The 27,143-nt window shown below is 44.1% G+C and overlaps 1 pseudogene; it reads right to left on the bottom strand.

The window, feature by feature from the left end:
* Positions 1-12,913: 12,913 nt before the first annotated feature.
* Positions 12,914-13,030, bottom strand: LOC126163437 (5S ribosomal RNA; annotated as a pseudogene).
* Between the last annotated feature and the right edge of the window lie 14,113 nt (positions 13,031-27,143).

Raw genomic sequence — 27,143 nt, 5'->3', positions numbered from 1 at the left:
CCAACTGCGCAACGCTACGCGCTGTTCACATCCAGCTGCCGCTGCCCAACACTACAATGGCAGACAACAATGCAAACTAGCCACAGACTGCACACAGCACAGCCAGTGATTTTTATATAGAGCGCTACGTAACGTTGCCAATGAGAAAACATAAACAGCCTACTTACATAAAGAAAACATAAACAGCCTACTTACAATATTATGTTAACACATATAAAAGTACCTTCGCTTTTACCCCCTCCACCCTATATATTACGATTTTATATCAGAAAATATTTGCCGCTTAGCGAATAATTGTGTGTGCTTTTGTTACTCGTTCTTATATCAAATGCAGAAAGCATTTTTATAGCTGGCCATTAATTACTCGTAGTCAATTAATTGTGCTACAGTTACGCAAAAGAGGTGTGGTATAGCGGACCCTACCACAAATGACTTAATTTCATTACGTAACAGTGACGTAAGCCGTCTTTAATATGTCACAGGTGAATTTCACTTTGGCGGTGCATTGGTTACATTGCTGCCAATACGGCTTTTCACGGAGCTCTCCTGTTTTATTTCATCAATCTATCTGTCACCCAGGACGCCAGTCAATATATGAGTTTGATAACCTCTGCATACTTTGCGTTTGTTTATATGATGCGTCCGGAAAATGGCGTCTACTTCGCACTTTCGACGCCACACATAAATGCCGGCACAGAGACTTTTCGGCGAGTGTCGTGTGCACTGTACGCCCTACAGTCAGGTGCAGCTCGGCTCAGCCGTAAAATATGGCGGCGGCTGCGGAGATGTGGGTCGCCAGTGCGGCCGTTAAAAATTTATGCGGCTCCCGGGCTGAAAGGAGCGTCGCCAGTTCTCGGGTCTTTCACCCGGGCTGAGCCGCGGAAAAGGGGCGCCTTCTGCTAGCGAAGTACTCCTGGGAGCGCCGTCTGCTAGGAGGCGGCTTACGTAGTGGCGAGAGCGTCTCTCAGGACTCTGGCAGAGGCACAGGGCGGCGAATAATGTAAGGACAACAGACGCACCAACTATGCCGGCTCTCTCTCTCCTAGCTAGTTAGTTAAGCGGCCCTCACATGTTCAGTATTATTGACACGATTATATTTGTAACGCCGGAAATGCATATCCTCCTATTCCCATCTATTGTACTATAAATTTGTTTTTCTTATTTTTGTTACCTGAATATATGACATTTCTGTGTCTTTACATATCGCAATTGTTTTACTATTTGTATATATATATCTTTACGCATTTATGTCGATGTATAATTGGTTTCTTTCGTAAATATTATTTGTATTTTTACGCTGGGTCTTGCCTAGGGAAAACTGCTATCGAACGATTACATCGATAGGTCGTGTGAAGAATCGAAGTGTGTAGGATCTTTGGTAGTGTTAACTCTGCCGCGTGGAGCGCGGCCTGAGCAGAGGGAGTCTAGCTGGAGTAGCGAGTGGAGCAGGGGTGTTGGCGTGAAGCTCCCGCGAGTTGCCGCGCTTTCGGGGTTTGGCAGCATGTAATTGCGCTCGACTTGCGATGATAGTTTCTGACATGGTGTCGCGGACGGGAAGCATTAGCTGGCGCACATTAAGAGCCCGTTTCGTCTGGTGACCGTGTCGAGAAGAAGGCGCGCCAACATCCAGCTTCTGCAACAGCGACGGCCGACAATGAGTGACTGTCGCCACCTCCTCGATCGACGGCTTCAAACCTTCAATCAACCAACAAGGAAGACTGGAAGCTCGTAAAGTTCTAGAACTGTATGGCAGACCTCAGCTTTTCAAACTTTTAAAATTTGTGTCACCAAATTACAACAACTTAGCTTGAACCTTTGTTGCTCATTGTCCCAATTGCATTACCAAGCAGGGTCCCTTCCTTTTCCGGAATGAACCCGAGTGTCGTTGAAATTCTAACGCCAGCATCATTGATTTCACTGCTTTAATTTCAAAGTGCAGTTAAAGTATTCATAGCTGGCTACAATATTCAGATTACATAAGCACAAATTAAGAGTGCGAGTTTTGTTAGCATATTTAGCTTACCTGTGACTATAGCTCAGCTTGGTACGTACTAAATTTCACTATTGTTAATTGTTCAGAATCATTTAATTCAAGTTCAAAGTTAAATCTCTTATTTCTAAATTGCGTAGATTCAAGTAGCTTTTGAAATGATTGTTGAGGTAGTCCAAGACTAACCGTATTTGACTGAATTTCGATGTGCTTCAGAAAGAAAGCTCACTATTAACTTCAGTCACTAAATTAACTTTCGATTTTCCTGTTTTATTAATTCTTTTGCTAAATTAAGTCAGAGTGTAGCGAAATTTATTACTTCTGACAAACTTTCAGTTTTCACACTGCACGTGTCAACCTTCAGTTGCCGCGCTTCTAGTGCTAATTATATGTGTAATGACCTTTCTTTTTCAGTTTCTATAGTAATTGTCCTTAGGACTGGCGACCGTAATTTCCCCCAAATCTCAAATATCTAATTACCGCTAGTTAATTGTTAACGTAACGGCCGCACATTTACTTTCTTTATTAACTTTACCCCTTTTCAAAATTAATTTCCACCTCTTTCATTAGCATTTTTCCTTTCATTTAGATGTAACCTTTTCCTCCCTCTTTACCGACAGATTAACCTCGGTGACGATTGCTTTTCCCAAATTTCCATTAGGTACACGCGGTTTAAATTTTCACTGTCATTAAGGTCGATAAGTGAGGGGGAGGTTACATATTGAGTCAATAAATCACGCGAAAGTGCCACGCCAAGACAGACACGTTGTTACGGTACAGCGGGGCTATTCCGCTCATGGAGTTAAACCGCCTAAAATACAAAACGTTCCTGACAGAGTGAAGGCCGTTTTGCCTGCAGTGTGCGCCAGTATCTGTGCCGCCGATGTGCTTGTAGTACGGCTTTTTCCTGTTACAGTAAAATGGTTGGAGTGGCTCTAAGACTATAGGTCTTAACATGTGAGGTCATCAGTCCCCTAGACTTAGAACTGCTTAAACCTAACTAACGTAAGGACATCACACACATCCATGCCCGAGGCAGGATTCGAACCTGCGACCGTAGCAGTCGCGCGGTTCCCGATTGCGCGCCTAGAACGGCTACACCACCGCGGCCGGCGCAGTTCCGGACTGAAGCGCCTAGAACCCTTCGGCCAAAGCGGTCGGCCCTGTTACAGTACTGACAGGACAGAAGAACAAACTTTAACAAAGTAAGGTGTACCACACACAGTAACGTGAAATTTTAAACTGTGTATGTTACTTGTATAAGAATACAGGTTATGCAGTGTGAGTGTCAACAAACATTCCTAGGTTTTTCCACAAACGTGTGATTTGGCGCGACTTTCGAAATGTCTGCACATGGGGCTATTTCGTCCTGTACACATGGACGTCATTCCGAGAAGCTTTTAATAGTTTCCACAATGAAAAATTTTCTCAAAATATGGTAGAAAACCCAAAGAGATTCTGTTCGTATGTAAAGTACATCAGTGGCAAAAAACAGTCAATACCGCCACTGCGCGATACCGATGGAAATGTTACCGATGATGGTGCCACTAAAGTAGAGTTACTAAATACAGTTTTTCGTAATTCCTTCACAACAGGAGACGAAGTAAACTTTCCTGAATTCGAAACCAGAAGAGCTGTAAGGATGAGTGACATAAAAGAAGATACCTTAGGTGTTGTGAAACAACTCAAATCACTTAAGAAAGGAGAGTCTTGCGGTCCACATGGTACACCAGTCAGGTTCCTTTCAGAGTATGCAGACACACTAGCGGCTGTCTTAGCAATCATATACAACCACTCACTTGACGAAAGGTCTGTTCCTAACGGCTGTAAAGTAGCACAGGTCACACCAATATTCAAGAAAGGAAATAGGAGTAATCCATAGAATTACAGACCAATATCACTGACCTCATTTGCAGTATGATTTTGGAGCATATACTGTACTCTAACATTATGAATCGTCTTGAAGAAAATGACTTATTGGCACATAACCAACACGGATTCAGAAAATATCGTTCTTGTGCAACGCAGCTGGCTCTTTATTCCCATGAAGTAATGAGTGCTGTCGACAAGGGATCTCAGATCGATTCCATATTCCTAGATTTCCAGAAGGCTTTTTATACCGTTCCTCACAAGCGACTATTAACCAGATTAAGTGCATATGGAGTATCGTCTCAGTTGTGTGACTGGATTACTGATTTGCTCTCGGAGAGGTCACAGTTCGTAGTGATTGACGGTAAATCATAGAGTAGAACAGAAGTGATATCTGGCGTTCCGCAACGTAGTGTCATGGGCCCTCTGCTGTTCCTGATTTACATAAATGATCTACGTGCTAATCAGAACAGCCCCCTTAGATTGTTTGCAGATGAAGCTGTTATTTACCGTCTAGTAAAATTTTCAGACGGTCAATTCCAATTACAAAATGACCTAGTGAGAATTTCTGTATGGTGCGAAAAGTGGCAATTGGCAGTAAACAAAGAAAAGTGCGAGGTCATTCACATGGGTACTAAAAGAAATCCGATAAATTTTGGGTATATGATAAAAAAAACCTAAGGGCTGTCAATTCGACTAAATAACTAGCAATTACATTTACGAGCAGCTTAAATTGGAAAGACCACATAGATAATATTGTGGGGAACGCGAAACAAAGACTCCACTTTGTTGGCAGAATACTTAGAAGATGCGACAAACCCACTAAAGAGACGGCCTACATTACAACTGTCCGTCCTCTGCTGGAATATTGCTGCGCGGTATGGGATCCTTATCAGGTGGGGTTGACGGACGATAACGAAAAAGTGCAAAGAAGGGAAGCTCGTTTCGTGTTATCGCGCAATAGGGATGAGAGTGTCACTGATATGATACGCGAGTTGCGGTGGCGGTCACTGAAACAAAGGCGGTTTTCTTTGCGGCGAGATCTGTTTACAAAATTTCAATCAACAACTTTCGCTTCCGAATGCGAAAATATTTTGTTGACACCCACCTACGCAGGAAGAAATGATCATCACAATAAAATATGAGAAATCAGATCTCGAACGGAAAGATTTAGGTTTTCCTTTTTCCCACGCGCCATTCGAGAGTGGAATGGTAGAGAACTAGTATGAAAATGGTTCGACGAACCCTCTGCCACGCACTTAAGTGTGAACTGCTGAGTAACCATGTAGATGTAGATGTAGATGTGGCAATTTCCGCTCGGTCAAATTATTAGTTTAATCGATGTTTAGTGCGAAATTCTAGAGAACATATTTTCTCTGTTTCTTTTCAGAAGCGCTTCATGGTCCGAGGAAGAAATGAAACACACAGTAACAAGCATTATAGGCCGAGCCGTGACTATGAGAAGAGCTGCAGCGTTATTCAGAATTCCTTATTCGACACCTAAAGATCGGGTAACTATTTCGAATCGTGATTCGGCAGTGGGAGAAAAGAAACCCCATAAACCAGATGGTTATCCGACTGCGCAGAAGAAGAGGGTGGCTTAAGTTCTAGGTTGAAAGACTTAGCTGCAAGGAGTTCTGAGCCCCTGGACAAATTCGAATAGTAATAACGACAATTAGCATCAAGTGTCCCTGAGGGATGGAACACATGACTGCAGGTAAAGACTGGTTTACTGGGTTTATGAGGGGGCATAGTGATTCATCACTCCGAAAACCACAAGGCTTGTCAACAGCTGCAGCTAAGAGGATGAATCAGCAGGCTGTTACTGCATTTTTCGATGTGTATCGAAATTTGTCTGAGCAGACTGGGGTTTATGGTAAACCTCATCTCAGCCGGCCGGTATGACCGAGCGGTTCTAGGCGCTTCAGTCCGCAACCGCGCTGCTGCTATGGTCGCAGGTTCGAATCGAGCCACGGGAATGGATGTGTGTGATGTCCTTAGGTTAGTTAGGTTCTAGTAGTTCTAAGTCTAGGGGACTGATGAACTCAGAAGTTAAGTCCCGTAGTGCTTAGAAACGTTTGAACCATCACTGCTATTTTGTGTTATTTTAACGTAATAAAGCGAATAAGTAATACCCTCGGCAGAATGTGGATAGCTTTTATACTGCGGCTGCCATAGAGGTGATTTTTATTAAAAATTTCAGCAGTGGCTTGGATCGAACTTAGGACTCAGTCAAAGGTACTACCTCTACATTTACTACTCTTTAGTCTTCTTAAGGTGCGACATAGTCACTGTAAGTGTATTCCAGTGATTCATAAAATAATTATTTTATTGTAAATCCAGTCACGGATCACAGATGTTTATCAATCAGATTATTAATTTCAGTCAACGATGACCATCATCATACCTAAAAGAAAAAAACATACAGAGATAATCTGACGTACAAGTACACTACTGACCACTAAAATTGCTACACCACGAAGATGACGTGCTACAGACGCGAAATTTAACCGACAGGAAGAAGGTGCTGTGATACGCAAATGATTAGCTTTTCAGAACATTCACACAAGGTTGGCTCCGGTGGTGGCACCTACAACGTGCTGACATGAGGAAAGTTTCCAACCGATTTCTCATACACAGACAGCAGTTGACCGGCGTTGCCTGGTGAAACGTTGTTGTGATGCCTCGTGTAAGGAGGAGAAATGCGTACCATCTCATTTCCGACTTTGATAAAGGTCGGATTGTAGCCTATCGCGATTTCGGTTTATCGTATCGCGACATTGCTGCTCGCGTTGGTCGAGATCCAATGACTATTAGCAGAATATGGAATCGGTGGGTTCAGGAGGGTAATACGGAACGCCGTGCTGCATCGCAACTGCGTCGTATCACTAGCAGTCGAGATGACAGGCATCTTATCCGCATGGCTGTAACGGATCGTGTAGCCACGTCTCTATCCCTGAGTCAACAGATGGAGGCGTTGGCAAGACAACAACCATCTGCAAGAACAGTTCGACGACGTTTGCAGCATCATGCACTATCAGCTCGGAGACCATGGCTGGGGTTTCCCTTGACGCTGCTACAAGGACAGGAGCGCCTGCGATGGTGTGCTCAACGACGAACCTGGGTGCACCAATGGCAGAACGTCATTTTTTCGGATGAATCCAGGTTCTGTTTACAGCATCATGATGGTCGCATCCGTGTTTGGCGACATCGCGGTGAACGCACATTGGAAGCGTGCATTCGTCATGGCCATACTGGCGTATCACCCGGCGTGATGGTATGGGGTGGCATTGGTTACACGTCTCGGTCACCTCTTGTTCGCATTGACGGCATTTGAACAGTGGACGTTACATTTCAGATGTGTTACGACCTGTGTCTCTACCCTTCATTCGATCTCTACGAAACCGTACATTTTAGCAGGATAATGGAAGAGCGCATGTTGCAGGTCCTGTACGGGTCTTTCTGGATACAGAAAATGTTCGACTGCTGCCCTGGTCAGCACATTCTGAAGATCTCTCACCAACTGAAAACGTCTGGTCAATGGTGGCCGCGCAAGTGGCTCGTCACAATACGCCAGTCACTACTCTTGACGAACTGTGGTATCGCGTTGAAGCTGCATGGGGAGCTGTACCTGTACACGCCATCCAAGCTCTGTTTGACTCAATGCCCAGGCGTATCAAGGCCGTTATTACGGCCAGAGGTGGTTGTTCTGGGTACTGATTTCTCAGGATCTATGCACCCAAACTGCGTGAAAATGTAATCACATGTCAGTTCTAGTATAATCTATTTGTCCAATGAATACCCGTCTATCATCTGCATTTCTTCTTGGTGTAACAATTTCAATGGCCAGTAGTGTATTTCCAGGTTATTCAAATACAGAATCATAAATCCTTTTAAGCTCATAAGTTTCAACATTTGCATACCTGACTAGATTTAGTATGCTACACATAATGCCATTACATACATGATGTCCAGTTGCAAAACGCTGTAGAAAGCGGTACCTCAGAATGTCGTCAAATTTGAATAGCATATTGTTGCCACAGGAGAAAGGTCATGGAAATATGGGACCAATAGACAACCCTCTAAGCATCAGCCTATCCACACCAACAGGCGCGCGATGTACGGCTGTTCCTAAGTTTGCACCCGAGGCGCTCAACTTTTTTTTTTTTTTTCGTCAGTCTACTGACTGGTTTGATGCGGCCCGGCACGAATTCCTTTCCTGTGCTAACCTCTTCATCTCAGAGTAGCCCTTGCAACCTACGTCCTCAATTGTTTGCTTGACGTATTCCAATCTCTGTCTTCCTCTAGAGTTTTTGCCCTCTACAGCTCCCTCTAGTACCATGGAAGTCATTCCCTCATGTCTTAGCAGATGTCCTATCATCCTGTCCCTTCTCCTTATCAGTGTTTCCCTCACATTCCTTTCCTCTCCGATTCTGCGTAGAACCTCCTCATTCCTTACCTTATCAGTCCACCTAATTTTCAACATTCGTCTATAGCACCACATCTCAAATGCTTCGATTCTCTTCTGTTCCGGTTTTCCCACAGTCCATGTTTAACTACCATACAATGCTGTACTCCAGACGTACATCCTCAGAAATTGCTTCCACAAATTAAGGCCGGTATTTGATATTAGTAGACTTCTCTTGGCCAGAAAAGCCTTTTTTGCCATAGTGAGTCTGCTTTTGATGTCCTCCTTGCTCCGTCCGTCATTGGTTATTTTACTGCCTAGGTAGCAGAATTCCTTAACTTCATTGACTTCGTGACCATCAATCCTGATGTTAAGTTTCTCGCTGTTCTCATTTCTACTACTTCTCATTACCTTCGTCTTTCTCCGATTTACTCTCAAACCATACTGTGTACTCATTAGACTGTTCATTCCGTTCAGCAGATCATTTAATTCTTCTTCACTTTCACTCAGGATGGCAATGTCATAGCGAATTGTATCATCGATATCCTTTCACCTTGTATTTTAATTCCACTCCTGAACCTTTCTTTTATTTCCATCATTGCTTCCTCGATGTGCAGATTGAAGAGTAAGGGTGAAAGCCTACAGTCTTACACCCTTCTTAATACGAGCACTTCGTTCTTGATCGTCCACTCTTATTATTCCCTCTTGGTTGTTGTACATATTGTATATGACCCGTCTCTCCCTATAGCTTACCCCTACTTTTTTCAGAATCTCGAACAGCTTGCACCATTTTATATTGTCGAACGTTTTTTCCAGGTCGACAAATCCTATGAAAGTGTCTTGATTTTTCTTTAGCCTTGCTTCCATTATGAGCCGTAACGTCAGAATTGCCTCTCTCGTCCCTTTACTTTTCCTAATGCCAAACTGATCGTCACCTAGCGCAATCTCAATTTTCTATTCCATTCTTCTGTATATTATTCTTGTAAGCAGCTTCGATGCATGAGCTGTGAAGCTGATTGTGTGATAATTCTCGCACTTGTCAGCTCTTGCCGTCTTCGGAATTGTGTGGATGACGCTTTTCCGAAAGTCAGATGGTATATCGCCAGACTCATATATTCTACACACCAACGTGAATAGTCGTTTTGTTGCCACTTCCCCCAATGATTTTAGAAATACTGATGGAATGTTATCTATCCCTTCTGCCTTATTTGACCATAAGTCCTCCAAAGCTCTTTTAAATTCCGATTCTAATACTGGATCCCCTATCTCTTCTAAATCGACTCCTGTTTCTTCTTCTATCACATCAGACAAATCCTCATCCTCATAGAGGCTTTCAATGTATTCTTTCCACCTATCTGCTCTCTCCTCTGCATTTAACAGTGGAATTCCCGTTGCACTCTTAATGTTACCACCGTTGCTTTTAATGTCACCAAAGGTTGTTTTGACTTTCCTGTATGCTGAGTCTGTCCTTCCGACAACCATATCTTTTTCGATGTCTTCACATTTTTCCTGCAGCCATTTCGTATTAGCTTCCCTGCACTTCTTATTTATTTCATTCCTCAGTGACTTGTATTTCTGTATTCCTGATTTCCCCTTAACATGTTAATACTTCCTCCTTTCATCAATCAACTGAAGTATTTCTTCTGTTACCCATGGTTTCTTCGCAGCTACCTTCTTTGTACCTATGTTTTCCTTGCCAGCTTCTGTGATGGCCCTTTTTAGAGATGTCCATTCCTCTTCAACTGTACTGCCTACTGCGCTGTTCCTTATTGCTGTATCTATAGCGTTAGAGAACTTCAAACGTATGTCGTCATTCCTTAATGCTTCCGTATCCCACTTCTTTGCGTATTGATTCTTCCTGACTAATGTCTTGAACTTCAGCCTACTCTTCATCACTACTATATTGTGATCTGAGTCTATATCTGCTCCTGGGTACGCCTTACAATCCAGTATCTGATTTCGGAATCTCTGTCTGACCATGATGTAATCTAATTGAAATCTTCCCGTATCAACCGGCCTTTTCCAAGTACACCTGCTCCTCTTGTGATTCTTGAACAGGGTATTCGCTATTACTAGCTGAAACTTGTTACAGAACTCAATTAGTCTTTCTCCTCTTTCATTCCTTGTTCCAAGCCCATATTCTCCTGTAACCTTTTCATCTACTCCTTCCCCTACAACTGCATTCCAGTCGCCCATGACTATTAGATTTTCGTCTCCCTTTACATACTGCATTACCCTTTCAATATCCTCATACACTTTCTCTATCTGTTCATCTTCATCTTGCGACGTCGGCATGTATACCTGAACTATCTTTGTCGGTGTTGGTCAGCTGTCGATTCTGATTAGAACAACCCGGTCACTGAACTGTTCACAGTAACACACCCTTTGCCCTACCTTCCTATTCATAACGAATCCTACACCTGTTATACAATTTTCTGCTGCTGTTGATATTACCCGATACTCATCTGATCAGAAATCCTTGTCTTCCTTTCACTTCACTTCACTGACCCCTACTATATCTAGATTGAGCCTTTGCATTTCCCTTTTCAGATATTCTAGTTTCCCTACCACGTTCAAGCTTCTGACATTCCACGTTATCCTTTCGTAGATTATTCAATCTTTTTCTCATGGTAACCTCCCCCTTGGCAGTCCCCACCCGGAGATCCGAATGGGGGACTATTCCTGAATCTTTTGCCAATGGAGAGATCATCATGACACTTCTTCAATTACCGGCCACATGTCCTGTGGATACACGTTACGTATCTTTAATCCAGTGGTTTCCATTGCCTTCTGCATCCTCATATCGATGATCTCTTGCTGATTCTTCCGCCTTTAGGGGCAATTTCCCACCCCTAGGACAAGAGAGTTCCCTGAACCTCTATCCGCTCCTCCGCCCACTTTGACAAGGCCGTTGGCAGAATGAGGCTGACTTCTTATGCCGGAAGTCTTCAGCCGCCAATGCTGATTATTTATCAAAATTTAGGCAGTGGCGGGGATCGAACCCAGGACCGAAGACGTTTTGATTATGAATCAAAGACCACCCACTCAACCTTATTATATCCATAAAGGATCGCGCGCTGCTGGTAAAGCTCTTTTACAACAACGCTGACTGTGCGCCGGTAGTCCTCCAGAACTTCCGGACATGCAAGGGATGAAAAAAGGCGTTGGTCCGATGTCTGCTATGGGTCTGGAGAAAATGCTTACAAAATTGGAAAAGTCAGGTTCTTTTAAAGTGCAGTGTGGCAGGGGGAAGAGTGGAGAGTTGATCAGACGTCTGTCGAAGGCGTGGCAACAACAGCATTGTAGGAAGTGTTCAATGGTGGTGTGCAAAAACAGGAGTGCACTGGGAACTGCCCGAACGTTGGCAGCGGTGCGAGCACGATGCATAAAATCATACAAAAAAACTAGCATTGCTATCCATCTAAAGTCATCCATGTTCAGGAGTTTCGTCCCACTGACCTGCCAGAAGGCAAACGATCGCTCTGGAATTTCTGCCTCGCATGGAACTGGACAATGAATGGCCATGGAACATTCTGTGGACAGAGGTAACCCATTTCCGTCGCCAAGGACGTATCAGCACTCAGAAGTGCAGAAGATGGGCAACGGAAAACGCGCACGCTCATCAACCGGGACAACTTTATTCTGGAAAGGCGACCGTGTGGCGCATGCTGGCGACATCGTTTATTGTTAAGCTGTATTTTTTCGAGAAGATCAATCCTGCGGTTCCTGATACCTGTGCCGACACTAGTAAGCCCTATTAGAGTCTTTTGCGCACCAACGTCATTCTAACCCTTCGACGGCGTGGATGTGTGGGCAGCATCATTTTTCTGAAATATGCCGGCCGCGGTGGTCTAGCGGTTCTAGGCGCTCAGTCCGGAGCCGCGCGACTGCTACGGTCGCAGGTTCGAATCCTGCCTCGGGCATGGATGTGTGTGATGTCCTTAGGTTAGTTAGGTTTAAGTAGTTCTAACTTCTAGGGGACTGATGACCATAGATGTTAAGTCCCATAGTGCTCAGAGCCATTTGAACCATTTTTTTTTCTGAAATATTTCGCTCCTCTGAACAATGCACAGCCAATGAAGAGGCCGCTGCAGAGGCATTTCGGAAATGCTAGTTATCAGCCGTCATTTCTCTGCAGCCTGGACGTCCAGACCACCTGATCTTAAGCCGTGTGACTTCTGGCTGTGGGGTTATCGGAAAAGTGTGTTTAGTGCTCCAATTAAGAACGTAGCTGAACTGTAGACAAGCTTTACGCAAAGCATTCTGAACGTGACCTCCGTGAAGGTGTGCAACATGTGATTTCTCAGTTTCCGCTAGTGGCATGAACATGTCTTGAGCCAGTCGGACGACACTTTGAAAAGATGTCATTTTGCTTTTTATGCGGTTTTCGTCCCAGAACACTTAAAACTCATGTCATTTTGGTTTTATGCTATTTTTGGCCTCAGCACTCCGTCTTTAGGGCACAAGTGGCCCACCGGGACCATCCGACCGCCGTGTCATCCTCAACTGAGGATGCGGATAGGAGGGGCGTGTGGTCAGCACACCGCTCTCCCGGTCGTTATGATGGTTTTCTTTGACCGTAGTCGCTACTATTCGGTCGAGTAGCTCCTCAATTGGCATCACGAGGCTGAGTGCACCCCGAAAAATGGCAACAACGCATGGCGGCCGTATGGTCACCCATCCAAGTGCCGGCCACGCCCGACAGTGCTTAACTTCGGTGATCTGACGGGAACCGGCGCATCCACTGCGGCAAGGCCGTTGCCTTTGGCCTCAGGACAATTATTAAAAACCGATTACTTCCATCCGAAAGATACGATCTTGCCATTGTGGATGGGCAAGTTTCACCGCCGAATTCGTGCAATCATGTACACTGAACAGTGCGAATGGTGTAATGTGCAACTGAAACCATAGCCGTCGTAATGCGATTGATCTGGCATTTGTCGCCGACCCCATTTACGTCAAGATGGTTACAGCGCCATGTGCTGATGAAACTTTCCTAAACTGTTTTTTGTGCCATGTTGTTTACCCATGCATCAATAATATGCTTGACAAATTTGACGTCATTCTACGCACACATTCTCGTTCTGCAGCGTTTTGAAACTAAATGTTTAATTACGGGCACCCTGTATACAAGTGGTGCAGTCATATACAAGCTTCGCTCCAAGATTACGAATTGTAACTACCGTGAATACCATTACGCCATCGTACATATTGACACTTTGAGGATACAAGTTACATCAGCTTGCAGCGACGAGTACAGCTGTAGGACTACGGTAGACTACGGTAGTTTTCCTAGTAGCTTTGGTTACAATGGTACCCGTTTAACCTGTACATTAGGTGTGTTGCATAAGTCTCGGGCGTTACCTCACATTGATCGCTTTGTCTGCCTATGCGATCAGTGTCTTACTAGTTTCCCCTAGAAACTAGAAGCGATGGATCGTCTAGAAAATCTGTGAGGATGGCCTATATAAACGGCCGCGCTACCTATGGAACATATTGGTTCTACATACTAATCACTACGTTTGTTACTTAAAAATAAACAGTACTTACAGCAGAATTGAAACTATCACTGTTTAGTTCAAGTTTTTGTCAGACATTGTTGATTTGTAACGCGAAACAGAGGTAACTGTAAAGATAAAAAGGAAAAAATACAGATTTAGCATATAGCGCTAGAAAACGACACTTCCTCAAAAGACAGATAAAATTTTTAAAAATATATCAGTCATAGCTTCAAGAATTTGCTAAGGTTATACAAAATATGTTCCTATTTTTGCTGAACAACTTCCGTACTTATCACTGACAAGAGAAAACGTTTGACTTTGACCGAGATAAAGCACAAAATAAGAACAACAATTATTATTTGGATCTTATTGTGTTTGTGCATGTAAACTGTACTTGCATTCAAAGTAATTGCTTTGGTTGCATAAAAGCGCAGTAGATGGCGAGCAGCTAATTTTTATTACTTTCTATTGTCGTGTCTGATGCCGCTATCCATGCTACTCTCTATCCTGTGCGAGTCTCTTTACCTCCGAATAACTACAGCAACCTACATCCTTCTCAATCTGCTTACTGCTTACTATCAGCTCTTGGTCTCCCACTACGATTTTTATCCCCTCGCACTTCCCTCCATCAGTAAACTGGTAATCCCTTGATGTCTCAATATGTAACCTATCAACCGATCTCTTCTTTTTGTCAAGATGGGCCACAAATTGCTTGTCTCCCCAATTCTATTCAGTACTTCCTCATTAGTTACGTCATCGACCCATTAAATCCTCAGCATTCTTCTGTAGTACATCATTTCGAAATCTCTGATTCTCTTTCTATCTAAACTGTTTATCGACATCGTTTCACTTTCATACATGGCTACAGGCAAATATCTTAAAAAGACTTCCTCACACTTAAATCTACATTCGATGTTAACAAATATCTCTCTTCAGAAATACCATTCTTGCCACTGCCAGTCTACATCTTTTATCTGCTATTTCGGCCACCATCATTTATTTTGCTGTCGAAATAGCCAAAGCCATCATTAGTATAACAAATTACGTTTCAGTCCGTTTTGTTACTGCGGGTTGCCTACATCAGGGGCAGGTATGCACTCAGGAGCCAACCTATTGTTCTCCTTTGACTGACAGGTACTAAACCTATTGTTATCCTTTGATTGACAGGTACTTAACCTACTGTTCTGCTAAAAGGATCCCTCCATTTGAATGACAGGCACTTAACCTGTTGTTCCCTCACCCCCTCCCACTACCTTCCCCCCTCAGGAAACTTCCCCCCTCGCTGCTACAGGTACACTTTCATGTCTGAATTATTGTAATAGGTCCTTTCACTCTTATCAATTTGATAGACTACTTAATTAAATTAATCAATTAATTAACCTCTCACCCACTGGTAAACCCCCTCCCCCCATCCCTCTCCTCACCAGAAAATGGTAGGAAGTTAAAATTCTATCAGGACAATGCAACACACCATAGCTACCTCCACTAACCTAAGAAAACGGTGGGAAAGAAGGGCACTTTGACTACCTCCAATAACATGTCATCCGACTGCCACCTCCACCTAGGAAATGGTGGGAAGAGGACTCGACCTGTGCTGGATGTAAGTCTTCATTTTGCATGCACTAAGAAAATGGTGGGAAGGTAGGTCACTTGGGCTACCTCCTCTAACCTAAGTCATCTGACCGTCACCTCTTCCTAGGAACTGGTGGGAAGTTTGAAATTTGTAGGTAAGAAATCAGAACAATTATGCAAACAGGATTCGAAGCACTTTCTTACAGAAGAAAAAATGTTTCAGTATTTTCGGTGGTTCATGGTATGGGTTCCTGTAGTCATGTCCTAGTTCATGAACCACGGGCAACGTATGAGTGGCCAACTAAGTGGTCCCGTCAGTCGGGATACCAGTTACTTTGGAATAAGGCTGGGCATCTCGGACATATTCTGAGTTGTGGTCACCTTTGTGCTCATACGGCAAAGACTACCAAATCCACCGGTTAGTCCCTCAACCGTTAGGGGTAAAACTCAATGGGACTCGGGGCAAGTAAGGCTAGTAACCTGCTCCCCTTGTACTTTAAATATGATGCTGACAACAATCAGAGCAAAATGCCTCGGACCTTTGGAGGTGACGGAGTCAGGAATTCAGGAATGCTATGAGGGACACACGTGTATTCAGGGGATTCTTTGATGACACTGATCATTATTTAATCTGCAGTGAAATTGGGATTGTGAGGCCGAAAGTGCAGGAGGTCAGGTCCATATGTAGGAGGATAAGAGTGGAGAAACTTCAGGATAAGGAAATCAGGCACAAGTACATAACAATGATCTCAGGAAGGTACCAGTTAGTTGAATGTAGTCAATTACAGTCATTGGAAAAGGAAAGGACAAGGTACAGGGACACAATACTTGAAGAGGCTAAAGAATGTCTTGGAACAGTAGTGTGTAAAGGTAGGATGAAGCAAACAGCTTGGTGGAATGACACAGTCAAGGCAGCCTGTAAAAAAAAAAAGAAGGCGTATGAAAAATGGCTACATACTAGAACTCAGGTAGACAGAGAAAGTTATGTTGAAGAAAGAAGCAAAGCCAAACAGATAATTGCAGAATCCAAGAAGAAATCTTGGAAATACTTTGGAAACAGGTTGGAGACTTTGGGTCAAGCTGCTGGAAAACCATTCTGGAGTGTAATTAGCAGTCTTCGAAAGGGAGGTAAGAAGGAAATGACAAGTATTTTGGACAGGTCAGGAAAACTGCTTGTGAATCCTGTGGATTCCTTGGGCAGATGGAGGGAATATTTTGAAGAGTTGCTCAATGTAGGTGAAAATGCGATCAGTAATGTTTCAGATTTCGAGGTAGAATGGGATAGGAATGATGATGGAAATAGGATCACATTTGAGGAAGTGGAGAAAATGGTCAGTAGATTGCAGTGCAATAAAGCGGCTGGGGTGGATGAAATTAAGTCGGAATCATCAAATACAGTGGAATGTCAGGTCTTAAATGGCTACACAGGATAATTGAAATGGCCTGGGAGTCGGGACAGGTTCCATCAGACTGGACAAAAGCAGTAATCACACCAATCTTTAAACATGGAAACAGAAAAGATTGTAACAACTACAGAGGTATCTCTTTAATCAGCGTTGTGGGTAAAATCTTCTCAGGTATTGTTGAAAGGAAAGTGCGAGTATTAGTTGAGGACCAATTGGATGAAAATCAGTGTGGGTTTAGGCCTCTTAGAGGTTGTCAGGACCAGATCTTTAGCTTACGGCAAATAATGGAGAAGTGTTATGAATGGAACAGGGAACTGTATCTATGCTTTATAGATCTAGAAAAGGCATATGACCGGGTTCCTAGAAGGAAGTTATTGTCTGTTCTACGAGATTATGGAATAGGAGGCAAACCCTTGCAAGCAATTTAAGGTCTTTACATGGGTAGTCAGGCAGCAGTTAGAGTTGACGGTAAATTGAGTTCATGGTTCAGAGTAGTTTCAGGGGTAAGACAAGGCTGCAACCTGTCTCCACTGTTGTTCATATTATATATGGATCATATGTTGAAAACAATAGACTGGCTGGGTGAGATTAAGATGTGTGAACACAAAATAAGCAGCCTTGCATATGCGGATGACTTAGTTGTGATGGCAGATTCGATTGAAAGTTTGCAAAGTAATATTTGAGAGCTAGATCAGAAATGTAAGGACTATGGTATGAAGATTAGCATCTCCAAAACGAAAGTAATATCAGTGGGAATGAAATATAAACGGATTGAGCGCCAAATAGGAGGAACAAAGTTAGAACAGGTGGACAGTTTCAAGTACTTAGGATGCATATTCTCACAGGATGGCAACATAGTGAAAGAACTGGAAGCGAGGTGTAGCAAAGCTAATGCAGTGAGTGCTCAGCTACGATCTACTCTCTTCTGCAAGAAGGGAGTCAGTACCAAGACTAAGTTATCTGTGCACCGTTCAATCTTTTGACCAACTTTGTTGTATGGGAGCGAAAGCTGGGTGGATTCAGGGTATCTTATCAATAAGGTTGAGGTAACGGATATGAAAGTAGCTAGGATGATTGCAGGTACTAGTAGATGGGAACAATGGCAGGAGGGTGTCCACAATGAGGAAATCAAAGAAAAACTGGGAGTGAACTCTATAGATGTAGCAGTCAGGGCGAACAGGCTTAGATGGTGGGGTCATGTTACACGCATGGGAGAAGCAAGGTTACCCAAGAGACTCATGGGTTCAGCAGTAGAGGGTAGGAGGAGTCGGGGCAGACCAAGGAGAAGGTATCTGGATTAGGTTAAGAATGATTTTGAAGTAATAGGCTTAACATCAGAAGAGGCACCAATGTTAGCACGGAATAGGGGATCATAGAGGAATTTTATAAAGGGGACTATGCTCCAGACTGAACGCTGAAAGGCATAATCAGTCTTAAATGATGATTATGATGATATTTTCGGTATCCTACAGCTAAAGGTCTGAAGATGTCCTAATGCCACAGTGGCGGATGAGTGACGGCAGCCCTGCCAGAGATGAATGGTCTGCTTCGATTTGTCTTTGAACACTTGCTTTCTCAGAACTTTCTGTACATACCTTGCCTCCATCTTGTTCGAATCAGTTTCTAGATGCTCCTATGTCCCGACACAAAGTATTATGATTGTATTTTGCACAGATCACCATATTGCACCGACAATTAGACCCTGCAAAGTCTCCTTCAGATCGTCACATATGGAAAGATTACACTGCTCTCCCACCGAGGACAGGATTTAGAATATTAGAGTGGGAAATAGATCTCCTATCCAGATATATATCACCACATACCATATAGATGTACTAAACATACAATTTGTATCCTCCACCGTGCAGAATCAGCCCTTTTACATCGTTTGTACATATACCACGAAGACAGAGCACTGTATACACTCCTCGCAGCACTAGGTATTCCCCTGTGAGGTCGGCGGTCGTCCACCCCCGACGGATGGCCAGAGCGCCGTCAGCGGACTGAAGTGATTCTCAGAACTCTTCTAAAATTTCGGGCTCATACCTCCTCACCCATGAACCATGGACATTGTCATTGGTGGGGAGGCTTGCGTGCCTCAGCGATACAGATGGCCGTACCGTACCTACAACCACAATGGAGGGGTATCTGTTTAGACGCCAGACAAACGTGTGGTTCCTGAACAGGGGCCTTTTCAGTAGTTGCAAGGGCAACGGTCTGGATGATTGACTGATCTGGCCTTGCAACACTAACCAAAACGGCCTTGCTGTGCTGGTACTGCAAACGGCTGAAAGCAAGAGGAAACAACAGCCATAATTTTTCCCGAAGGCATGCAACTTTACTGTATGGTTAATGATGATGGCATTCTCTTGAGTAAAATATTCCGGAGGTAAAATAGTCCCCCATTCGGATCTCCGGGCGGGGACTACTCAAGAGGACGTCGTTATCAGGAGAAAGAAAACTGGCGTTCTACGGATCGGAGCATGGAATGTCAGATCCCTTAATCGGGCAGGTAGGTTAGAAAATTTAAAAATGGAAATGGATAGGTTGAAGTTAGATATAGTGGGAATTAGTGAAGTTCAGAGGCAGGAGGAACAAAACTTTTAGTCAAGTGAATACAGGGTTATAAATACAAAATCAAATAGGGGTAGTGCAGGAGTCGGTTTCATAATGAATAAAAAATAGGAGTGCGGGTAAGCTTGTACCAACAGCATAATGAACGCATTATTGTGGCCAAGATAGACACGAAGCCCATGCCTACTACAGTAGTACAAGTTTATATGACAACTAGCTCTGCAGATGATGAAGAAAGTGATGAAATGTATGATGAGATAAAAGAAATTATTCAGGTAGTGAAGGGAGACGAAAATTTAATAGTCATGGGTGACTGGAATTCGATAGTAGGAAAAGGGAGAGAAGGAAACATAGTGGGTGAATATGGATTGGGGGAGAGAAATGAAAGAGGAAACCATCTGGTAGAATTTTGCACAGAGCACAAGTTAATCATAGTTAACACGTGGTTCAAGAATCATAAAAGAAGGTTGTATACATGGAAGAATCCTGGAGATACTAGAAGGTATCAGATAGATTATATAATTGTAAGACAGAGATTTAGGAAACAGGTTTTAAATTCTAAGACATTTCCAGGGACAGATGTGGACTCTGACCACAATCTATTGGTTATGAACTTTAGATTAAAAATGAAGAAACTGCAAAAAGGTGGGAATTTAAGGAGATGGGACCCGGATAAACTGACTAAACCAGAGGTTGTACAGAGTTTCAGAGAGAGCATAAGGGAACAGTTGACAGGAATAGGGGAAAGAAATGCAGTAGAAGAAGAAATGGTAGCTCTGAGGGATGAAGTAGTGAAGGCAGCAGAGGATCAAGTAGGTAAAAAGACGAGAGCTAGTAGAAATCTTTGGGTAACAGAAGAAATATTGAATTTGATTGATGAAAGGAGAAAATATAAAAACGCAGTAAATGGTGCAGGCAAAAGGGAATACAATCGTCTCAAAAATGAGATCGACAGGAAGTGTAAAATGGCTAAGCAGGGATGGCTAGAGGACAAATGTAAGGATGTAGAGGCTTATCTCACTAGGGGAAAGATAGATACTGCATACAGGAAAATTATGAGACCTTTGGAGAAAAGAGACCCACTTGTATGAATATCAGGACCCCAAATGGAAACCCAGGCCGGCCGGAGTGGCAGAGCGGTTCTAAGCGCTACAGTCTTGAACCGCGCGACCGCTACGGTGGCAGGTTCGAATCCTGCCTCGGGCATGGATGTGTGTGATGTCCTTAGGTTAGCTAGGTTTAAGTAGTTCTAAGTTCTATGGGACTGATGACCTCAGATGTTGAGTCCCATAGTGCTCAGAACCATTTGAAGCATTTGGAAACCCAGTTCTAAGCAAAGAAGGGAAAGCAGAAAGGTGGAAGGAGTATATAGAGGGTCTATAAAAGGGCGATGTACTTGAGGACAATATTATGGAAATGGAAGAGGATGTAGATGAAGATGAAGATGAAGATGAAGATGAAATGGGAGATACGATACTGCGTGAAGAGTTTGACAGAGCACTGAAAGACCTGAGTCGAAACAAGGCCCCGGGAGTAGACAACATTCCATTGGAACTACTGACGGCTTTGGGAGAGCCAATCATGACAAAACTCTACTATCTGGTGAGCAAGATGTATGAGACAGGCGAAATACCCTCAGACTTCAAGAAGAATATAATAATTCCAATCCCAAAGAAAGCAGGTGTTGACAGATGTGAAAATTACCGAGCTATCAGTTTAATAAGTCACAGCTGCAAAATACTAACAAGAATTCTTTACAGACGAATGGGAAAACTGATAGACGCCGACCTCAGCGAAGATCAGTTTGGATTCCGGAGAAATGTTGGAACACGTGAAACAATACTGACCCTACGACTTATCTTAGAAAATAGATTAAAAAAAGACATACCTACATTTCTGGCATTTGTAGACTTACAGAAAGCTTTTGACAATGTTGACTGGAACGCTCTCTTTCAAATTCTAAAGGTGGCAGGGGTAAAATACAGGGAGCGAAAAGCCATTTACAATTTGTACAGAAACCAGATTGCAGTTAGAAGAGTAGAGGGGCATGAAAGGGAAGCAGCGGTTGGGAAGGGAGTGAGACAGGGTTGTAGCCTTTCCCCAATGTTATTCAATCTGTATATTGAGCAAGTAGTAAAGGAAACAAAAGAAAAATTCGGAGTAGGTATTAAAGTCCATGGAGAAGAAATACAAACGTTGAGATTCGCCGATGACATTGTAATTCTGTCAGAGACAGCCATGGACTTGGAAGAGCAGCTGAACGGAATACACAGTGCCTTGAAAGGAGGATATAAGATGAACATCAACGAAAGCAAAACGAGGATAATGGAATGTAGTCGAATTAAGTCGGGTGATACTGAGGGAATTAGATTAGGAAATGAGACACTTAAAGTAGTAAAGGAGTTTTGCTATTTGGGGAGCAAAATAACTGATGATGGTCGGAGTAGAGAGGATATAAAATGTAGACTGGCAATGGCAAGGAAAGCGTTTCTGAAGAAGAGAAATTTGTTAAGATCGAGTATTGGTTTAAGTGTCAGGAAGTCGTTTCTGAAAGTATTTGTATGGAGTGTAGCCATGTATAGAAGTGAAACATGGACAATAAATAGTTTGGACAAGAAGAGAATAGAAGCTTTCGAAATGTGGTGCTACAGAAGAATGCTGAAGATTAGATGGGTAGATCACATAACTAATGAGGAGGTATTGAACAGAAATGGGGAGAAGAGGTGTTTGTGGCACAACTTGACAAGAAGAAGGGACCGGTTGGTAGGACATATTCCGAGGCATCAAGGGATTACAAATTTAGCATTGGAGGGCAGTGTGGAGGGTAAAATTCGTAGAGGGAGACCAAGAGATGAATACACTAAGCAGATTCAGGAGGATGTTGGTTGCATTAAGTACTGGAAGATGAAGAAGCTTGCACAGGATAGACTAGCATGGAGAGGTGCATCAAACCAGTCTCAGAACTGAAGACATCAACAACCTCCTCAGGACAAACGCATTACTGTTTCTGGTCCGGACCTGCTTCTCTACACCTATCTTCAGACACTGGGACTACAAGATCACATGTATTTTCGCGTTGTGTGCTATAACATTATACCATTTTCGCGGTACTTCTCGATATCAAGCACACAGCAGTATCCTACCGATCGTTTGCACAACATTATTCCGAAGATATGGGCTCGAAATTATTTCCCTACAAACCCGTAACTTTAGCTAGGTGGGGCATGTTGTAAACCACTGACTAACTAGAAACTTGTCACGTCTGTGAAGACATTGTCGAAAAAAAAAAAAAGAGGAAACTGATGTTTCCAGTCGCGAATACCGATGTCGGTGATGTAGCAGATTCCATATCATCCATATATTTACAAGGTCTACAGAGAACCGGCAAATGTGTCTTCCACATGCTAGATACAAAGAATCGATCTTCTATCAACTAAATGTGCAGAAGCACTCAACCGAACAATTTACTTGGGAGGGAATAACAGTCCAGTGCAAACACACCTCCATATTCAATCTTCTCAAATTTCCATGCGACCATGGCATGGTCTGCTGACCTTCATTTCTTACATATTCCGTCCACACAGTCGTATTCTGCACATCAAGACACTTCATAATTCATGTAAGAGATATGAAAATCTAATAAGTAATTCGCAAGTGCGTACCAAGGTTGAAAAAGTCGAGGCTGGCGTACACAGCATGATGGCCACAGGAAATTTCGTTCTAGACAGGTGGCTGGCCCAATTGGAGGCCAGTCCCTTCAGAGGGGTGGGTCGGTGCACACCTACTTCGGCTGGAATGACCACCCAGAGAGAGGACAGCTTTTGCCAGAGTGAAGGGATAAAGACCTCCGTGTTCGAATTAAAAGCAAATTCCGCTACATTGTGTGGGAGCGCCCAGAAGACGCATTTTTGACAGACAGACTGCACAGTTATGGAGTTCTCACAGTATGGACCTAACGGAGATGCTACATATCTCCGCATTGGTCGACTTAAACGAAACGTCATTCTCTCATTTAAAAGAGCAACGCTGATTGGCGGAATATTTCTGATGCAAAGAGCCAGAGGAGTGAGGGAAGACAGTGAATGATATACCCTTGCAACTTTTCCAGAAAAAGAGGCCGTTCTGCTGTGGTTCTTGGAGTGGGAACACGTAACGAGACCGAGTGCGATCGTACATGTATGCAAAGAGCAAGGAACAAAGTCTCTCCTCAGTACTTCACTGGGAGAGGACCTCTGATGTTAGCGAATCGGAGTGATACTCTATATGGAGTCGCTCGCGATTAAGCGCTCTTCACTGTTTTGGCCACCACACTTATTGTTGGGTGTGAACACAGACGGAGTTCTAGTTAAACGCCTGTGAGCGAATATTGAGTGGCATCGCAGTGGACTGGTTACCTGACTGGTGTACCACCCTAATAGCTAGACTAGGGGCAGATAGGAGTCCTTGACGTCATCAAGGCGTAGGGTGAATTTGATTGGCGAAGTTCAATCCACATAGAGAGAGATAGTTGTGTTATTTGTCAGCAGCAAGCGACACAGGCAGCAGTCGTCGCAGCTCATGCTACTGAGCACTACAGCATATCCGAGCCCCATCTGTCCTCCATCACAGTACACTCCATTACATTTCTCACTGGCATTAACACGTTCTGATCCACGGCCTCTCGCAGAAAACTAGACCTGGCACTGTGATTCAAGAGTGCTACCTTGATATCAGCTGATTACGTGATTGACATCATTCAAGATGGTTGCTGTGACATCATCTGATGACGCGAGTACTGTTACCCAAGATGATGGGAAAGTGCCACACCCACCCTGCCAAGCCCCCCCGTGGTCGGAAGTTTGAATTTTGGAGGGAAGATAGTTCAACTGGGCTACCTCTACATTTAAACTCATCTGTCACAGAGATCGAATAGCTGATGGCTCTGCATTCCGACTGATTTATCACATAACACTCATGTGCACAATCACAGTTTCGGTGCTAGACATCCCCAGAAGGTGTCGCCCATTTGCAAAACCCTTTCTCCAACTCAAACAAGCGTTGTCAGTCAATCATGGATGGTATGGAAAAGACACCGTCGATGTACTATAATAATAAGCATCACAGTTGATAGCACAAACAGTTTTAATAATTTTACAGTAATTTCAACACCAACCAATGATGTGACAGCATGTTTCTCAATATCAGTTTGATAGCTAAACCACCCCTTCTCCATTTTGCGAGTATCATTCCGAATGTACACTCCTGGAAATGGAAAAAAGAACACATTGACACCGGTGTGTCAGACCCACCATACTTGCTCCGGACACTGCGAGAGGGCTGTACAAGCAATGATCACACGCACGGCACAGCGGACACACCAGGAACCGCGGTGTTGGCCGTCGAATGGCGCTAGCTGCGCAGCATTTGTGCACCGCCGCCGTCAGTGTCAGCCAGTTTGCCGTGGCATACGGAGCTCCATCGCAGTCTTTAACACTGGTAGCATGCCGCGACAACGTGGACGTGAACCGTATGTGCAGTTGACGGACTTTGAGCGAGGGCGTATAGTGGGCATGCGGGAGGCCGGGTGGACGTACCGCCGAATTGCTCAACACGTGGGGCGTGAGGTCTCCACAGTAAATCGATGTTGTCGCCAGTGGTCGGCGGAAGGTGCACGTGCCCGTCGACCTGGGACCGGACCGCAGCGACGCATGGATGCACGCCAAGACCGTAGGATCCTACGCAGTGCCGTAGGGGACCGCACCGCCACTTCCCAGCAAATTAGGGACACTATTGCTCCTGGGGTATCGGCGAGGACCATTCGCAACCGTCTCCATGAAGCTGGGCTACGGTCCCGCACACCGTTAGGCCGTCTTCCGCTCACGCCCCAACATCGTGCAGCCCGCCTCCAGTGGTGTCGCGACAGGCGTGAATGGAGGGACGAATGGAGACGTGTCGTCTTCAGCGATGAGAGTCGCTTCTGCCTTGGTGCCAATGATGGTCGTATGCGTGTTTGGCGCCGTGCAGGTGAGCGCCACAATCAGGACTGCATACGACCGAGGCACACAGGGCCAACACCCGGCATCATGGTGTGGAGAGCGATCTCCTACACTGGCCGTACACCACTGGTGATCGTCGAGGGGACACTGAATAGTGCACGGTACATCCAAACCGTCATCGAACAATGCACGTCCGCATGTATCCCGTGCCACCCAACGTGCTCTAGAAGGTGTAAGTCAACTACCCTGGCCAGCAAGATCTCCGGATCTGTCCCCCATTGAGCATGTTTGGGACTGGATGAAGCGTCGTCTCACGCGGTCTGCACGTCCAGCACGAACGCTGGTCCAACTGAGGCGCCAGGTGGAAATGGCATGGCAAGCCGTTCCACAGGACTACATCCAGCATCTCTACGATCGTCTCCATGGGAGAATAGCAGCCTGCATTGCTGCGAAAGGTGGATATACACTGTACTAGTGCCGACATTGTGCATGCTCTGTTGCCTGTGTCTATGTGCCTGTGGTTCTGTCAGTATGATCATGTGATGTATCTGACCCCAGGAATGTGTCAATAAAGTTTCCCCGTCCTGGGACAATGAATTCACGGTGTTCTTATTTCAATTTCCAGGAGTGTAGATAGATGACTGTGCAGTACGTCCATTAATTATTAACTGTTGAACACATATATCATCAAAGTACATCAGACAGCGCTCTAAATATTTATAGCACTTCAAGAATAATGCATAATTTACGATCTATCTCTATGTGGATGTGAGTCACAGAGCATTCTCACAGTCTCAGGACAAAATTAGAGACTAAAATGCCTCCTCGCACTGTCTTTGAGCAGCATGCCCTGCAGCACTGTTACCGATTTAATCTGCAGCTGACCAGAAGTAGACTGCTACATTCTGCATCTCATGAATGAATGCAGTCCTTGCCCATCCAAGTACACAAGATTTCTCCGGATGCCCCCATGTCGAGGAGGTTAGCATCCCTTAGTCGTGTATAGTATCAGATTTGAAAGTGTTGTGATGTAATAGCAGATGGTTAAGAAGAACAAGAAACGGGTGATTTGTATGCATGATGGGGCTCCAGATGAGTGGTGTTCGAAGCATTTTACATAAATCAACTATGCGATCAACTCTAAAGTATGGTTCTAGAGTCTTGGATCAGTACCTGAAAGGTATTGGTAAGAGATAACATAAACACATGGCTAACATAAACACATGGCTACAATCTCCCGCACTTAAAATAGGCTATAACGTTAGATTGCTTGAGTTTCCGACCTATTAGTCGTGTAGAATGCAGTGCTGTTAATATTCCAATGTAAGAAATATACTTCCAGTGCATGTCACACGTCCGTCTTGCAGATTTCTCTATGATAAACTAAGGTATCGAACCGTAAAACGAGAAAAATACTTGCTTAAAACAGTGGCTCTGTGTGATACATGCATAATACAGCTTTCCAGAGATGTATAGCGTCCACAGCCCACATCCGATCACAGTTCAGAAATTATACTATGCCCACATCAGTCCTATATAAAATGAACGTTAGTAAGGGAGAAAATCTCTTGTAAGGAATCAGATAAACGAATAGCAGTGGTGTCCAACATGTGAAATTACAAGTTATACCATCCTTGGAGCATCTGTGGTTTGCAAATACGTCTTCACTCCCTTTCAGTCACATCAGCAACGGTACCTAGGTGATCACTTATTTCTAGAGAAATTTCTGAGATTTCAAATATGAAATATCCCTCATGCCTGAGGAACCCGAAGGGGTACCTGTGCGTGGCTTGGCAGCTGACGGCCGCGTCTCTTCATGAGGGCTGCCAGTGTATCCCAACTTCTGGG

This window comes from Schistocerca cancellata, chromosome 2 (genome assembly GCF_023864275.1).
Source record: "Schistocerca cancellata isolate TAMUIC-IGC-003103 chromosome 2, iqSchCanc2.1, whole genome shotgun sequence".
NCBI classification, from domain to species: Eukaryota; Metazoa; Arthropoda; class Insecta; order Orthoptera; family Acrididae; genus Schistocerca; species Schistocerca cancellata.
The sequence above is the reverse complement of the archived record's forward strand: the minus strand, read 5'-3'. Positions and strand labels throughout refer to the sequence as shown.